Consider the following 11,895-nt stretch of genomic DNA (forward strand, 5'->3'; position numbering starts at 1 on the left):
TATTATCTCCCATTGATTGTTATTTAAAACTATTTAAGTGTTGTGTTGATTTCTGGTATTCCATTACTTGATAGTCTTTAGGTAGTAAATTAGACAATTATCTATTTTATAAGAAATCGCTTGAATCGATAAGCTATTTGAGTTTGAATTAGTCAAAAGTTAATCATAAGTCCTCGTGGGAACGATACTCTATTCACTACTCTATTACTTGACGATCACGTATACTTGCGTGAGTGTGTTTGGTCGCAACAAGTTTTTGGCGCCATTGCCGGGGACCTAGAAAATAGCTACTTGACTGAGTTAAGCTGTTATTACTTATTTGTTCAAGTTTTAATTTTCAGTTTGCCTTGTTTGTATTCACAGGCTCTTCTCTTGAATGCGGAGGAGTAGAAGTGCAAACAACCTACCTCCTTTTGATCCAGAAATTGAACGAACACTTCATAGAGTGAGAAAGGAAGTCGAAGCTAGAACGAGAATAGAAAGAGAGTTGGACATCGTAGTTCAACCACAGCCAATAGAGATGGCAGGTAATGAAGAGCGTCCGGTGATTGAAGCCGCAAGGCCCAATCTTGCGAATATGACTCAGGCTATTGTGAAGCCTGATATCACTGGGCATTTTGAACTCAAACAGTACATGGTACAGCTGATTCAGTCCACAGGACAATATGTGGGTCTATCTCATGAGGACCTGCAGAGGCACATTCAGAACTTCTTGAAAATTACGGACACTTACAATTATCCGAACGTTTCCAAGGACTATGTCAGGCTGACACTATTTCCCTTTTCACTGTCGGGGGAAGCTAAGGAATGGTTGCAAAAGGAGCCCGCAAACTCAATCCACACTTGGGATGATTTAGCAAGGAAATTTCTAATCAAGTTTTTCCCTACTAAGAAGACAAAATCGCTGAGAAGCCAAATTCTTGGGTTCCAACAACGGGATGGCGAGACACTTCGTCAAGCTTAGGAAAGATACAAGAAGCTACTCAGAGACTGCCTGCATCATTGTCAGACTGATGAGGTATTGGGTCACACTTTTATTGATGGGTTAGATGAAGCATCAAAGATGAATCTTGACTCAGCTTGTGGGGGTAGTTGCATGGCGAGGCCGTATAGTGAAATACAACTCTTGCTAAATAACTTCACTGCCAATGACCATAATTGGCAAGGAGATGGGGATGCAAGAAGAGCAATTAAACAGAAGTCAGCCGGGTTGATTGAGCTTGATGACTTCTCAGCCATGAGAGCAGATATTGCAAAGCTGGCAAATCAGATGAACCGAATGACAACACAACAAATGCAACATGTACAACAGATGTCTATTTGTTGCGAAATATGTGGTGACAGTCATATGAGTGACATGTGCCCTACGAATCCTGAATCTATATACTATGTGGGGCAACAAAACAGAGGCTCTATGAATCAACATGCACAATATGGGAACACTTACAATCCAAATTGGAGGAATCATCCTAACTTCTCATGGGGCGTAAATCAACAGAATCAGAATCAGTATAGGCCTCAAGGAAATTTTAATCAGCCTCAGAAGCCACCCCAACAAATAGAAGAGAGTACGAATGACTTGTTGAATAAGTTATTGCTAGACAATCAACAACTCAGGACTGATTTCAGAAATCTTGAGAGGCAAATGGGGCAGTTAGCAGCAAATCAAAATACTAGACCTACAGGCTCTCTTCCCAGTGATACAGAGAAGAACCCTCAAGTTAATGCAGTTACACTTAGAAACGGGAGGGAACTAGAGGAAGTGCCAAATAAGAGAAAGGAAAAACCTATACCTGAAAGGGAGCTGACACCTAAGGCAATACACGAGTCAAAGGAAAATGATGCAAGTTCAGAGCGAATGGAGGCTACAAGGCCATCACCACCTTTCCCCCCAGAGATTGCAGAAAAAGAATGACGATCGCATGTTCAACAAATTTTTCTCTATGTTGAGTCAGGTTCAATTAAATATTCCATTAGTGGATGTACTTCGTGAAATTCCAAAGTATGCTAAGTACATTAAAGATATAGTGGCTCACAAGAGGAAATTGACTGAGTTCGAGACGGTTGCGCTTACTGAGGAGTGCACATCAAGGGTCCAAAACAAGCTTCCCCAAAAGCTTAAGGATCCTGGCAGCTTCACCATTCCAGTGCGAATCGGTAATATTGATGTGGGTCGTGCTCTTTGTGATTTGGGTGCAAGCATAAATCTGATGCCTTTGTCCTTGTTTAAGCAATTGGGTCTGGGAGCTCCGAGACCAACCACGGTGATGTTGCAATTAGCTGATAGGTCCATAGCCTACCCCGAAGGAGTGATTGAAGATGTGCTGCTGCAAATTGGGATATTTATCTTCCCAGCTGACTTCATTATTCTAGATTTCGAGGCTGATGAACAAGTTCCAATCATATTGGGACGACCTCTCTTGGCTACTGGTGATGCAATAATTAAAGTGAGGGAAGGGAAAATGATTATGAGGGTGGACAACGAGGAAGCAGTCTTCAATGTCTACAAAGCAATCCAACTTCCCCGCCACTATGAGGAGCTCTCTATGATATCTGTTGTGGAGGTGGATGCGCAACTTCTCGACACGAGTGTATATCTAGAGGACTCTCTAGAAAAAGCAATCATGTTGTTTGATAGCTTGATGATTGATGATGAGGTTGAAAAAATGATGCATATCCTAGATGCATCATGTGCTTACATGCAAGGAATACACCCGTTTGAGCCCCTGAATAGGCCAAGTGGCCCCCCTCCAAAGCCGTCAATTGAAGAAGCTCCAAAATTGGAGCTTAAACCCCTACCCCCTCACCTTCAATATGCTTATTTGGGTAGTTCTGACACTTTACCTGTTATTGTTTCTTCTCACTTGTCTAAATTGCAGGAAGAAAAGCTATTAAGGGTGCTACGTGAGCACAAGCGAGCAATTGGGTGGACAATGTCTGACATTAAAGGCATTAGTCCAGCTTTCTGCATGCACAAAATCCTCATGGAGGACGGACACAAGCCAAGTGTAGAGCATCAACGCCGACTAAATCCAATCATGAAAGAAGTGGTAAGAAAAGAAGTGATTAAGTGGCTTGATGCAGGTATAGTATTTCCAATCTCTGATAGTAAATGGGTAAGCCCCGTTCAATGTGTGCCGAAGAAAGGGGGATGACTGTAGTAGTTAATGAAAATAATGACTTAATTCCTACAAGAACTGTCACTGGATGGAGAATTTGCATAGATTATAGAAAATTGAACAATGCCACCCGGAAAGACCACTTTCCCCTTCCCTTTATTGACCAAATGCTTGATAGGTTAGCTGGCCAGGAATACTACTGTTTCCTGGACGGTTATTCGGGGTATAATCAGATTGCTATAGCCCCAGAGGACCAAGAAAAAACTACATTTACATGTCCTTATGACACGTATGCGTTCAAGAGAATGCCCTTCGGTCTTTGTAATGTACCTGCGACTTTTCAAAGGTGTATGATGGCTATTTTTACTGACATGGTTGAAAGATTTGTAGAAGTATTCATGGACGATTTTTCTGTGTTTGGATGTTCTTTTGATAATTGCTTGATGAACCTTGATAAAGTGCTTGCTAGGTGTGAAGAGACGAACTTGGTGTTAAACTGGGAAAAGTGCCATTTCATGGTACGTGAAGGTATAGTTTTGGGGCACAAGGTGTCAAAAGATGGTCTACAGGTGGATAAAGCAAAGGTGGAGACGATTGAGAAATTGCCCCCACCGACATCCGTCAAAGGCATTCGCAGTTTCTTGGGTCATGCAGGTTTTTATCGTCGTTTCATTAAAGATTTTTCGAAAATTTCTTCTCCTTTGTGCAGGCTTCTAGAGAAAGATGTCACCTTCAAGTTGGATAATGCATGTCTGAAAGCCTTTGAGGAGCTGAAGGGAAGATTGATGACTGCACCAATTATCATTGGCCCAGATTGGGCACAACCATTTGAGTTGATGTGCGATGCAAGTGACATAGCAATCGGAGCGGTTTTGGGGCAAAGGAGGGATAAAATCTTTCACTCCATTTATTATGCGAGCAAAACTATGAATCCAGCTCAGATGAATTATACAGTTACTGAAAAGGAGTTGTTTGCAGTGGTGTGGGCGTTTGACAAGTTCAGATCCTATCTAGTGGGAACCAAAGTCATCGTCTACACAGATCATTCAGCTATCAGATACTTGTTTGAAAAGAAAGACACCAAGCCGAGGCTGATTCGTTGGGTCCTCCTCTTGCAAGAATTTGACTTAGAGATCCGAGATCGAAAAGGGACAGAAAATCAAGTGGCTGATCATTTGTCCAGATTAGAAAGTCGGAACCATGTAGCTGAAGGAGGGTCAATCAAAGAAACATTTCCTGATGAGCAATTATTAGCAGTCACCTCAGGTGAAGCCCCATGGTATGCAGATTATGTGAATTTTATTGCAAGTGGGGTGACACCACTAGAATTGACACCTGACAATAGAAGAAGATTCTTACATGATGTAAGGCGCTACATGTGGGATGAGCCATTCTTATATAGGCAATGCGCAGATCAGTTGGTGAGAAGGTGTGTTCCTGAGGAAGAGATGAACGCTATACTGCATGACTGCCATGCTTCGCCATATGGAGGTCATCACGGCGGGGATAGAACCGCCCAAAAAGTGCTACAATCAGGTTTCTATTGGCCAAAATTGTTTAAGGATGCACATGCCTTTATTAAAAATTGTGATAGATGCCAAAGAACCGGAACTATCACGAGGAAACACGAGATGCCCTTACAAAATATTCTGGCAGTAGAGCTTTTTGATGTTTGGGGGATTGATTTCATGGGACCATTCCCATATTCTAATAGGCACAGGTACATCTTGGTGGCGGTCGACTATGTTTCTAAGTGGGTGGAGGCTATTGCTCTTCCTACTAACGACGCAAAGGTAGTGGTAAGCTTTGTAAAGAAGCACATCTTCACACATTTTGGGACTCCAAGAGTGTTGATAAGCGACGGGGGAACTCACTTTTGTAACAGATTGCTGAACAATATTCTTGCAAAATATAGAGTTAAGCACAAGGTTTCCACTGCCTATCATCCCCAAACGAGTGGTCAAGTAGAAGTTTCCAACAGAGAGGTAAAGCAGATTTTGGAAAAAACAGTAAGTGGGAATAGAAAGGACTGGGACGGGAAGCTAGATGACGCATTATGGGCGTATCGCACTGCATACAAGACCCCCATAGGTACTTCTCCGTACAGGTTGGTTTATGGGAAGGCATGCCATTTGCCCGTCGAGCTTGAACACAAAGCTAAATATGGAGATGGACTTGGCCGGTGAGAAGAGATTGCTACAACTCAACGAGCTTGATGAGTTTCAATTGCATGCGTATGAAAATGCCAAATTGTATAAAGAAAAGACCAAAAGGTGGCATGATAAGCACATCCAACATCGTGAGTTTGAGCCAGGTCAAGAAGTTCTCTTGTTTAATTCAAGGCTAAAGCTTTTTCCAGGAAAGCTTAAATCTCGATGGTCGGGTCCGTTTGAAGTGGTTAGTGTGAAACCTCATGGTGCGGTAGAATTGCGTGATACAGGTTCCAATGCGACATTCTTGGTAAATGGCCAGAGAGTAAAATACTATTGGGGTGGTGACATTGCACGTCACAAGACCTCGATGGATTTAGTGGAGGCATGAAGAACGTGTTGCGTCGTGCCGCGACGTTAAATCAGGCGCTTCTTGGGAGGCCACCCAAGTTAGTTAGTTCATTATTTTGTAGGAATTAGATCTTGTATGTATATAAAAAAAAAATTCAGAGAAGTCGCTTAGGACGAGTCGCGTCCAAAAAAAGGGATCCAGATATGGGAAAGCAGAGGGGATGCGTCGCATCCCCCTCAGCATGAAAAAAAATTGACGGACCAATTGCTCAAGGCAGTGAAGTCTGTCTATCGCGTCCGCGTCGCGTCCAACCAATTTTTGGAGAAAGCAGAGGGGATGCGTCGCGTCCAAGCTCGCACGCACAGGTAAGTGCTATATTTTAACACATCTTAGGCCAAAAACAAAACTCAAACATAAAAACAAACATGACACCCTAACATAAAAAAAAGCCCGTCTTCCTCGTTCTTTCTTTAATCCCAATTGCTACGCATCCAAACGCGACAGGTACGCATCATCTTCTTCGTTCTTTCTTTTTCTTCTCCAAGTGCTCAATGGTAGCAACAAGTTAGGTTTTGCCAATTTCAAATATCACACATGTGATTAAGAGAGGGACTGAAAAAGCCTGAGGTTTAGGGCTGTCGTTCTTGTTAGTTGTAATGGTTGCGAGATGATAAACTATAATTCCCTTCATCTCGTTAATTTTGGGGAGGGTAGTCGCATCACCCAACTGATAGAATGAACTAGGCACAACTGTTGCATATCACATGTTCGATGAATTGACCGTGAGGTAAATTTGGGCATCGGTGAAGTCTGAGTAACCGAGCAACATTGGTATATGCTTGTGTATAAGTGTGAGGTTCTTTGTGTTGATTGTGTACAACAATGTTTTGAGCCTATGATATATTGTCTAAATGAATTGAACATCCGACACATGCTAGACATCTTGAATTATAAAGTGTTACTCGATTTACATTGTGTGAGCGCTATGCGTAATGATATGTCGTGAGAATAAGTGTGGGGTCGAGTGAGGTGCTATGTGCAATTGAACATGGTGAGTGAGCGTCGCTCGGATAAACCTCATGTTGGGCATAATGATATCTATATAGCCATGAGCTATAGTTTCATGAAGTATTGAATGGCATGACTCTGCGAATAATTGGAAGTGCAAGCTGTTGCAACTGTTTTAGAGCTGAACTTCACTGTTTTATACACTAATTGTTGATTTCTTTGCATTGCAGGTAATTAGGTTCGTAAAATGGCAGCAACGAGTAAACCGTCCAAGCAACAAGACAAAGATAATAACAAGCAACCGCCCAAAAAGCCTACCGGAAAGGCAGCAGGTGCCCCAAATCCACAGAAAAAAAGGAAGCGGATGGAGAAGGAAAAGGAACTGCAGCCTAGGCAGTTAAGTGATGATTCAGAGCAAGAAGAAGAGGAACCATTAGTCAGGAGGACAGTGAAGAAGGGTATTACAAAAACATCATTAAATCCACCAAGCAAAGGGATAGAGATTAGAGAGCCTGTGACATACCAGAGAAAAGCCTCCAAAAAGAGTGATCCGACTGATAAGGGAAAGGAGAAGATTACTGCAGAATCTGAATCCGAATCCGATTCGGATAATGACCTTCTACAGGTCGACATGAGTGATGAAGATGAGGGTGAACCCATAGACCGAGTTGCTTGGGAGAAGAACTTTGTTAATAAGAAGGCATTCCGAGCCTATAATAAGATACTGGGTTCAAAGAAGTATATTCCAGAAAAGCCGATCAACATCGGAACACTTAAGAAAAAGTACCCAGAGTTTCTGAAATCAATTCGCGAGGTGCAACAATGGGGACCCATCTTGAAGGGTCACGGCAAAGCCAACCTCACTATTGTTAGAGAGCTTTACGCTAATTGGCGTCACGCCATGGGCAACATTGTGAGAGTAAGAGGGGTAGATATTAATGTGTCAGCTGAAGCTCTGAATAATTTCTTAGGGGTGCCACACACACTAACAGATAGGTTTGACTCCATATGCAAAACACCAGATTATGCACACATTAAGTCTGTCCTATGCCCTACCAGGAAGGATGCAGATTGGAAGCATGGGAGTATGGAGTACTATTCTATAGCCAAGGAATTCATGAGTGCGTTAGCACGTGTGGCTCTAAATTTCATATGCAACCGCCTGATGCCATGCCAACACAAAACTGATGTCCCTCGTCACCGCGCACTAGTGTTGTATGCTTTATTGGAGGGGATACCGCTCAACTTAGGAGCCATCATGCATGATCAAATACAGCGCACCAGGATGAATTACAAGTGGAGGCTGTTCTTTGCAAATACCCTATCGGCTTTCTTGACAGAGATGGGAGTACTATGGGACAAGGAGAATGACGACATTGAGGCTAAAGCTCCAGGACCATACGATGTCACTCATGTTCTAGAGCCGAACAAGGGAAGGTCTTCTAAGCTCACCATTCAACAGTTATTTGAGCAGATGCAAGCAGATATGCAAGAGAACAGGGCTGAGTTGATAGCAACTCGTGTCGAGTTGAGTGCCACCAGGGATGAGTTAAGTCAGACTCGTGCGGATCTAAGCCGAGTCCAGACTGAGCAGGCAACGATAATGAGGGAGATATCATTACTCCTCAGAGCTCTGGTTCAACGTGCAGATATAGACATCTCACAGCTGATTGCATCGTCCACTGCCGGACCATCCACTCCTGTTCCCCCTATAGTCCCTGAGGCTCCACACACCAGGCCTACTGAGGTCGATGTACCACCTGCTACAGAATCAGCTCCAGTTGGTGATGATAGGATAATGACAGCTCTCCCTATGCGTGAGGATGATGTTGCAAGGCCGGAGGGGGTCTTGATGAATGCCATGGATGCCGATGCTCTTCCACAGACTGCGAATGAGCCTTCCACCTTGACTTGAGGGAGTTTCTTCTCACCCTACTTTACCTTATTTTTGTGCATTGGGGACAACGCACAGTTCTAAGTGTGGGGTGGAGGGTATTCATATTTTTTTGTATGGATGAATGTACTAAACTGTTACAATTTGATTGTTGGGGGCTGTAAGGATTAATGGCATGTAATAGTAGTAAATTCATCTATATGGAGTAACTCTCAGTTGATTCTTGAAATTAGTTTAGTATTAGGAGATTGACGTAGTAGCCTTGAGTAATTAGTAAAATTTTTGTGTAGGTAGTAATAATCCCCTGTGGTTTTTCTTTGTGCATCGGTTCTTTTCCATGGGATGTATTTTGAACCGGGCAGTAAATTTTTTTTTTCTTTCTTTCCTTTGAGAATAGATTAGAGTTTAGAAAATAAATAGAGGAAGAAATATGAGATTCATAGGGGCTCTTGACTTGTTTGATAGTAGCATATTCAGGTTTTGGCATGTGTAGTGCCTTTCCTATGTTTTAAAATTGATCATGAAGCCTTTATAAATTGGATAGCATGTTTTGTGGCCCCTATTTCTCGTTTTCTTGACTTGTGTTCACTTTGCGCTTAATGCTCAATATCTCGTGGCTCCGCGAATACTTGCATTGTTTGAGAGTCGGAATAGGGCCGTCCTTAGTGAGTCATGTGCCATGTGTGGTGAGATTTTTGTGTTGCCCATGTATTGTACTTGTGTCTAGAACTTGCCCGGTATGTGAGTTGAAGCGAAATTTTAGGTGATGCTCGGTTTGAAAAATGATTTTAGGCTTTCTTTGATCTTTTTGAGCTTATTACTTATCACAAATAAAATCTATCCCTAGTAACCCTTTTGAGCCTGTAGACCTTTTTATTTGATACCCACATTACAAGCCTATACCCTTTTTATTCTTAATTGACATTATTTTGATCCTTTTACCTCTTAAAGCACTTTAATTGTTAGATGAGCGCTAAAAGAAGTAAGAATGGACTAAGTGTAGGGTGACTTTTGAGTGGAACCAATGAAAGAAAGAAGGGTGCACTTATTTTGTAAAATAATACACCACTAGCGGAAATTGAAAAAAAAAAAAGAAGAGAAAAATCTGGAAAAAAAAAAGAAAGAAAAATATAGATGAATAAATTGTTATCTTGTTCTTGCTAGTGGGTATGAATTAAAGTAGTGCTTAAAGAAAGAGAAAATATTGTTGGGGTGATATTATTTGTGAAATTGAAGTGGTGTTGAAGAATTTGCGCTTAAGTTATTTGATGATGTGTTAAAGTGCTTAGGAGGTTGAGTCACTATTCCTAAAATATATCCTACCTTTTCCTTAGCCCACATTACAACCATGAAAAAATCCTAATTGATTTTAGATCGAGCAAGCTTACATTAGTAGAGATTTACATTAAGGGCAAGCATATGGTACCAATTGCATGCATATGACTTCTCTGTGAGAGTGAGCGATTTTCTTTGATATATGTGAGTCATTAAAATATTTGATCATGAGATTCGAATGTGTGGATTGAACTCGCTCTCTTGTTCTTGTTGTGAGGGCACATGGTTTCACGAGGGATAGGTAACGTTATTAAACTTCTCTATGATGTTGGTTGTTCAAGCCATGAGTGCATTGTGATATTGAGTCAGTTTTTGAGGTTAGGATTGTTGTGAGCATGTTGTCTTTGTTCGAATATGTTTAAAGAAGGGCATACGTAAAGGGAAGTGTGTGTGATGCATAGTCTAGAGCCTAATTGTTGCAAATAACCATGGTCATAGGTGCAGTGTGCTTTGAATGATAAGAGCTTAATTTTGTTTCGTCTACTATAGGATGGTTTGTTCGAGGACGAACAAAGGTTTAAGTGTGGGGTAGTGATGTTTGGCATATTTCGATATGTGTTGATGTTACTTTACCCATGTTTTAACTGCTTCTTGATGTTATTTGATCTTTAAAATGCCCAACATGGTTTAATTATTGGTTTTATGACTAATTGAGTTGTGTGTGGTGAATTAGGGTGTTTGGAGTGCAAAAATATGAAGAAAAGGTGCTCTAGGTAGAGGAAGAGAGATTGGATGCGTCGCATCCATCTAGAAAAAGATCAGTTCGCGCACCCTTAGCAGTGAAGTCAGCCCATAGCATCCGCCATAGCATCCGCACCTGGGCAAAGCTGAGATGGAGGAACTAGGGGTGGATGCGTCGCATCCACCCTCGCATGCAAAGCTGAGAAATAGAGGACAAGGTGGATGCGTCGCATCCACCTTCGCAGGCAAAACTGAAATGGAGGACGAGGTGGATGCGTCGCATCCACCTTAGCATCAATCCCTGAAGCCGATTTGGACTAGGAATAGGAGAGCTTTGGCCCACGACTTTTGTACGCAATATATAAGCCAAAAACGCCTCCTTTAGGTTATCTAACATATTGGGAAGGGGGAAAAAAGCCACGACAAAGCTGTGGAGGCCGGAATTCATCTTGAGTTCCTATTCTCTCTTTCTTTTATTGATTCTTATGCACTCCTGTGAATTTTTGATGATTGCCTGAATATGAGTGGCTAAGAACCCTATTGTTCTAGGGTCATGGGTATACATGAATGTTGATGTTTGAAGTTTAATTTGACGAAGTTGATTTTATCATATTGGGTTGTTTATTTAATTCTGTTTTTAATTATTTTGTTGAGTAGCTAACAGTGAAATATTATCTACGAATCTAGAGTTGAACTCGAAAGTGGGAACTCTTGATTGCATATAGAATTAAATAGAGCAAGTTCTTAAATCCGGGCATAAGGGATAGGATTCACAATTGGGATAGACATATACCTAATTGCCTTGCTCGGTTGCAGTACAGGAATTGTAAATGCGTTCTTGTTAAGTTTAATTCCATAGACATATAGGTATTAAGTTAGCTTGAATAGGCGAGTAAGGGCTTGACAGACTCTTATGAGTAAGATCAACCCTGTGAACCAACAATCCAGATAAAGCAATTAGTTATTTTAAGCTAAGGATGCAACATGATTGTTAAATAATCCGTGACCCTAGAATATTATCTCTCATTGATTGTTATTTAAAACTATTTAAGTGTTGTGTTGATTTCTGGTATTCCATTACTTGATAGTCTTTAGGTAGTAAATTAGACAATTATCTATTTTATAAGAAATCGCTTGAATCGATAAGCTATTTGAGTTTGAATTAGTCAAAAGTTAATCATAAGTCCTCGTGGGAACGATACTCTATTCACTACTCTATTACTTGACGATCACGTATACTTGCGTGAGTGTGTTTAGTCGCAACAACAACCACTTCTGAAAATTGTGCCCATGAGATAATTCCAGCTTTGGTCTAGAAATTCCCTTTTTGGCTGAATGAGTCTTTAGCCATTCTCC

Source organism: Nicotiana tomentosiformis, chromosome 12, assembly GCF_000390325.3.
Source record: "Nicotiana tomentosiformis chromosome 12, ASM39032v3, whole genome shotgun sequence".
Classification (NCBI taxonomy): Eukaryota; Viridiplantae; Streptophyta; class Magnoliopsida; order Solanales; family Solanaceae; genus Nicotiana; species Nicotiana tomentosiformis.